Below are 7012 nucleotides of genomic sequence, written 5' to 3' on the forward strand. Positions count from 1 at the left end.
TAGCCACAACCAGTTTTATATCTGCATATTTAATGCCACAATACTATTCTCTGTTCAAGAAATTTTTACAAGATTTAATAAATCCTCGCTGGTCTAATGAAGCAAATCAATTCATATACTAGAGGAAAAAAAACAGACATTGCAGTTGTTGTAAATAACTAGAAATTATTCAATCACAAATCAACTATTCATGGATTTTAGAGGACAAAACAGGCTTCGGGGATTGCTGTAAATAACTCCAAATTATTCAATCAAATATCAACTATTCATGGCTTTACTAATCAAATCTGAACATGTCCAACCATGCAAAATGTACTTGTGTTAAACATTTGCAAAAGAGAAAAAGTCTGGCAAATATGAAAATATCACCAAAGTTAATTTTCACCTGAAGGAAACACTGTTATTTTAAGAAGAGAGAGCAGTACAACATAGGCAGGGCCCAATTCTGATTTCTAGGTAGCATTTTTTCTGTAAGATACACATGAACTGTAACATGGGTTCATTCCGGATCTAGCTGTGCCAAATGCAATATGTGCCATGACAGGTTGTACATTTGCTCACTGCTCACTTTTGCATGAACAACATGTATATCTATTATGCCGTGCAAACTGAACGTGTGATCTACATTTTTTTTTTTTTTTTGGTTGATCAAGGGGCTTGAACTCTGGGCCTAGGTACTGTCCTTAAATTCTTCAGCTCAAAGCAAGTGTTCTGCCACTTGAACCACAGCGCCACTTCCGGTTTTCTGGTGGTTAACTGGAGATAACAGTCTCCCGGACTTTTCTGCCTGGGCTGGCTTTGAGCCACAATCCACACATGTCAGCTTCCTGAGGAGCTAAGATTACAGGCCTGGGCCACTGGTGCCCAGCTCAAATTTTATATTTGTTTCTTTTTTCTTTTTTGTTGGTTATGGGGCTTGAACTCTGGCGTAAGCACTATCCCTCAGCTCTTCGGCTCAAGGCTAGTGGTCAACCACTTGAGTCACAGTGCCACTTTCGAGTTTTCTGTTTATGTGATGCCAAGGAATTGAACCTAGGGCCTCACGTATATGAGGCAAGTACTCTATCACTGAGCCTAGATTTTTATATGAAGAAGTTCTTATGTCAATTTAACAATTGTGGGAAGTGAATACAGATGTAAATAAGAGTTATTTACCTAAGATTTCTTTAGGTATTTTGATACGCTTTTAAGCCTTTAAATTTGGAGTTACACATTGAGAAGTACCTAATATTTGAGAACAAAGAACTCAATGATGTCGGTTACTTCTGACATGGAGGCCAAAGGGCAAGTATTGACCCTGGCAAGAGCTTGGCTCCAGTGAGCACTTGAGGCCTGGTCTCCATGCTTGGCTTGGATCTCTGCGCTGCCTCTAGGTCATGGGCAGCCCTGCAGCTGTGCTTCCCTGGTGGAGGCCAAAGGAGTCCAGCCTCAGGCAGGGAGGTGGGAAGATGGTCCCTTTCTCTCCCAGCAGCAGAGGCTGTCCCAGAGGAGTCACCAAGCACAGGGCCCAATGTGAGGTTGAAGCCCTGGGCCCAAAACAGGAAGCAAAAATGAAACTGGAAAACATTGGTGGAAAGGCCAGAAATCTCAAGATTGCACCAATAAGCAGATTCTTTGGCTTGATTTTTTTCCCTCTCTACCTTTCCTGGTCATTCCCTCCAGTATTATATGTGGCATTCTCTGTTGCACTCATCCTACAAGAAGGATCATGTCACTCACTGCTTTATGGAACTGCCAGAGTAAATAGTGGACACTCCGTGTCCACTTCCCCAGGCTGTGAGCCCGAGGCTCACCTGCTCTGAGGCTGGCATATCTCTCGAAGCTCTCCTGCAGGCTACTGCCTCACTTGAAATGAATACACAAAGTGCTAGGCCAGGGTCCTGGGGGGAGCAGCCCTCAGGGTGACAGCTGCCCCCATGAGCACTCAACGCAAGCCAGCATGCTCTCAGCAGTTTCTGAGCCCCTTCACCAGGTGAATGCCCACACAGAACTTCCTGGGGGAAGGTTGGCTGGGTCCCCATCAGGTACAGGTAGGTGGGCAGCAGTTGGTGCTAGTATAAGCCCAGCCAGCCTCAGGGTGGGGTACTGTCATAGCCAGTGTTAATTGGGAGTTGTTGTACAATGGTCTGACCTCAGTGACCACACCTGTCCCTGCCTGGTCTGAGCCCTCTAAGCTCAGTGTCCAGAGGCCAGTACTCTATTGAGGGTGGGCTGACAGGGGAGTTAAGTAATACACCAGAGCATGGGAGATTAATCTAGCAGGTGGCACACGATGTGGAATGAAGGAGCCATGTTCCTTCTCGGTAAGGGGCACCTGGCCATTTGGATGAGTGCTCTGTCCCAGCTTTCATGCTGGAAGCAGTTCCAAAAGGACGCTTGCCAGGTAACCCCTGAGGTTTCTGAAGGGCCATGTGTTACCTGTCTTGCAGAGGAAAGGAACAGCTCCCCATGCTCACCCATCAGACTCTGGAGGACATCACATCAACTGGGGGGGAACAGCAGGAGCAGTGGCTGCACAGGAGAAGGCTGGATGGTGCCATCAACAGGGTCCTGGTGGGAGTCTACCAGAAGGTGTGGAAGATCCTGCAGAAGGTACACTGGGTGCTAGGATGGTTTGGTGCTTTGGGTCCAAGGACAGAAATCAGACCCCCTGCCCCCGCCTCTGCCTACCTGTGTGAGGCTCAGTATGAAATACCAGGTAGCAGGTAGCAGATGGCTGCAGAACAAACAAACACAGCATCCAACCATAAGTAGCTCAGGTGAAGAACAGAGTTTCTCCACCTGGTCAGGACTGACATCACTGGCTGAGTCATTTTTCCATGCACTAAAATATGTATACCATACTTCACACACCCAAACACAGGAGAACATGGCTGAAACCAACTTCCGAAATGATAATGGCATAAGAAAATAGACCCATCTCTTCTCTGTACCCTACAATCTGTCTCCTCCCACAATTGCTCCTGGTTATTCATACAGCTCTGGGGCCCCACTGAGCTTGTGCTGCCTCTACCATGCAGCACCAGTATGCTCCATTTAAAATTGTCTATGCAAATCAAGACTATTTTTCTAATGTCTTTTTAGCTCGTTTCACAGTAGGAAAGAAGAAAATATTCCCAAATGAGAATGTACTCGAGCCCCTCTGTACATCAACATTACCATTTCATATGTATTCTTTTGGCCTTAGGGGCTCCTGGCAAGGCTCTAGATGGTGGGATTAAGCAACTGAGGTCTTCCTCAGGGTGTCCACTGTTACCCACTGGTGCCTTTGCAGTGGAGCCCTTTGAATCTATAGAGGTCCATGGTCCACCACTCTCCCTATTTATTCAGGAGCCTGGAATGGGGGAAGGCAGCACAGTTGCTGCCAGCTGGGGCGTGGGGAGGTGAAAATTGGCCAATTGCACTAGGCCTAGCTATTCCTAGAAAATCTCCCCGCTCTTCCTGGGGTAGCACACACTTCCGTTCAGACTCCCACTGACACGAACCAAGACACTTGTATGATGAGAAAGCAGCATGTTGTATGGAGCCCACTTGGTATTTATACACACGGGTGAGCTTGTCTGTGCATGTGCTCCAGTCCTTTGTGATTGGAGCTTATTATAGAATCTCGAAAATAGCCGCCTGCACAAGCACAGACGCATCACTTCACCAGCAGGAGCACAAAATCCTCCATCATGGCACTGAAGGGGGCCTGGCAGGTACCAGAGCCCAGATGCCAAGTCAAGGCAGAATCTCCAGGGAGCAGGACATAGCAGGCAGCACCCAAGGGCATTGCTCTCCCATGATCTGAACGATGCCTGCCCTAGAATTCTTCCATGCAAAACACAAGCCCGTGGGCAGTGAGAACACTGCTCTAAAGATAACTCTGGCAGTCTGGCGGATTCCAACCCTCGTGCAGACTGTGGGGCAGGGAAAGCTGTGTGCGCCTGCTCATGAGTGCGTGTGAGCATGTGTGGGAACAGACTCCTGACTGACTTGTGTCTTCTACCTCTAGTGCCACGGCCTCTCCATCGACGGCTATGTCCTGCCGTCCTCCACCACCCGAGAGGTAGGATGAGCAAACCCCAAATGCCAGCACATCTGTGTTCACTCTGTGGACTCTGACCACTCATGGCCTCCCCAGCTTGTTCTGTATGGACAGTCCATTTGAAGGGCTGGGCTTTTTAGCCAACTCTCCCTCACTGTGCCTGTTTCCTTCTCATCGTCTTCCTTGCTCTCATTTCTCTTAAAATATATCCAGATTCCTCAGCTTCAAACTATGCTATTTCACGTGATGCTTTCTTCCTGAGCCTCTCATTGTATTGGTATTAACATGGCTGCCTCCTTGGATGGTAATTATCTGTTGGCAAGATGGATAAAATTGCTCATAGTTAACTTTGGCTTGTGGAGTTGGAGGATTATATCTTGGATTCTCAGCAATAAGAAAGGCTTCTCTAACTTACGGACAGCCCAGATCTTCTAGAATCTAGGAAAAAAATGAGCAAGGTTGAACATTTGACTTTTCTCTTAGGCAGGTGAACTGTGGCTTTCGGATTGGAGAAAAAGAGAAGTCCCCTGGGAAGGCCTGAGGCCCCTCTCCAGCTCCATGCTCTGGGGCAGCATCACTTGGTGAGTCAGGAGATGACTCAGAAGAGTCAGTAGATGTCATGGAAATTAGTGGTGTGCTCCTATAAAAACAATGCTTCCCTCTCAAAAACAGAACGAGCCTGGGAACTTGAACCCATTTTACAGAGCATGCTCGGGCACTGATCGTACAGAAGCATGAGGCATAAGAAGGTCTGGGGCTTTTGTGAATGCCTTGATGAATGGAGTTTCTCTCCAGGTATTTTCCTCATGTGGCAGGGAAGGAACAACAGGAAAAGCAGTTTCTATAAATAATAAACTTTGATCTGGTGGCCAAATGTAGCCAAATGCTATATCTTTCTCACATTTCTGACCCTCTGGCAGCCTCGCTTCAAACTAAACCAGATATTTTGGAGTTGTGTCCAGGACAGGCTGGTCTGGGCCAGCAGGCATCGCTCATGTGGGACTCCATTGTCTTTCCTTCCATTTCTTACAAAGCACAAAGATCTCATTCCTGAGGTACAGAATAGAAATTTATTCACAAAACCCACAGTCTCTTAGCTTTAATACAGAATACAAATGCATTTACAAAACCCACAGTGTCTTAGTTTTAGCCAGAGTGGACTTAGAATTCATTGTACTTGGGACAGATCCAGAGACTGTGAGCATGTGTCTCCACAGCCACAGGCCTGGTTCGCACCTTCCCCAGGCACCAGGCTGTGGTATGCCTGGACCTGCCCATTTGCTCCTTGCCCATGTGGGAAAGGAAGAGAAACGCAGTCAGGCGGTAACAGCCATGGGTCCAACACAACTGACCCTGTGTTTGCTGTCACCTTCCTGAGCCCCACGGGTCATAGCCTGCCATGTTTCCTACTGTTGTTCTGAAGTCTTCTTTTGAACTGTCTTTAAGACATTCAGGGAATCATCTAGTTGAATTCACAGATTCCCTAGTGGTTCACAGAAACGCAGGTGGTTAAGAAAGGTACAAGTCCCTAAAGTGTTGCTGCTTGGGAGAAGTTGCAGAGTGGTTAGAGCACTCCAAACCAAGCCCAGTGCTAACTCAGAACAGTTCCTGCCTGTTGATGACGAGAGAAGCCACAGCTGCTGTGTTTGGGCGCCCCCAGTGAGATGCTGACAGTGAGAGGAGCTGAAATGAACGATTCACCCAAACTTCCCAGTCATTCTTTGAAACGCACTAAAATGAGCCCTGAAAGAAGACAGGCATCAAGCTGTCAGCTTCCAAGAAAGAGAAGAGGCTTTTAGCACTGATCCCTTTAGCGAACAACCCAGGCCATGCTGTGTAGAAGAGCTGATGTTGGAGGGAGATGGTGACAGTCCTAACAGCGTCATCCCCTGGGAGGGAGTCTTGGAAGTGGGCCTGGTGGCTCCTGTGCCCTCAGTCAGGTCGGGGCTGGCTGCCCCCCTGCCGTAGGAGCCATGTGATGGGGGCTGTTTTCCTAACTTCCCCCTAGAGAAGGATAACCGTTGGCTCTTTTAGGAGGAAGGGGTAGGGATATTCTGCCGAGAGGCAGAAACAGCATTTCTTACCGTGTCTTCAGTTGCAAAGGGTCTGCCTGTGCCTCCACTGTTCTCCCCACCTGTCACTGACATGAGTTCCATATCCTGGCACCAACACTGGCACTGCTTTGGTCTTGGGAAGTAAGGTGACCTCTGGGGGCTTCAGCTTGCCCATCTGCACAAAGAGAAAGACTACATACTGGTTCAGCACTTAGGGTGAGTGAACTCACCTGCCAGAAGTACTGGTTCAGGACTCAGGATGAGTGAACTCACCTGCGTCTGGTGGAAGGCAGTTGGCCAACGGTGGTCAACGTTTGCCAACAGAGGGGAAGAGTGCCTGGCTTCTCACTCGATAGAACTCTGTTGTCAGGTCACATGCAGAGTTTGCTGCTCTCCTCAGGCATGGAGAAGGAAGGGGACATGTCAGGCCTCAGCTACCTGGGTAGAAAGAATATAAATGTTCCCTGTGTAAAGAAAAGAAAGCAAGTAAGACAGATCAGAAGGTAAGAGAAACAATTTGTAGGCTGACTGATGTCATTTATTTCTGGACAAGATGACAGGAGGCTTAGCCTTCCTTCATTTAAATTGCAGTAGACTCATCTCAGTGCTGTTGACTCATTCACAAGGCTGGCAAAGAGCTTTCGTCATGTCTGCTTTGTTGTTGTCAAAGGGCACAGAAGTCTCCCTCCCTAAATGCCAGGATCTTTCAAGGTGACTTCTGAAGTTACTGTGTGCAGCTCTGCCTTTTCTGGATGTGAGAGCATCACATACCCAGAATGCCTTCTGTTCTCCTGGACAGGCCAGTGATAGCTACGACTAAGTAGAAATCACAGCAGCTCTAGCACCGTCTTAGCGCCCAGTCCCCTTGTCACCCTGAGAAAGCCACTTAGGAAAAGCCATGGCCTTGAGTTACCAAGAGACTTCTCCCAGG

This window comes from Dipodomys merriami, unplaced genomic scaffold (assembly GCF_024711535.1).
Source record: "Dipodomys merriami isolate MVZ:Mamm:240054 unplaced genomic scaffold, mDipMer1.0.p SCAF_3, whole genome shotgun sequence".
In the NCBI taxonomy this organism is placed as follows: Eukaryota; Metazoa; Chordata; class Mammalia; order Rodentia; family Heteromyidae; genus Dipodomys; species Dipodomys merriami.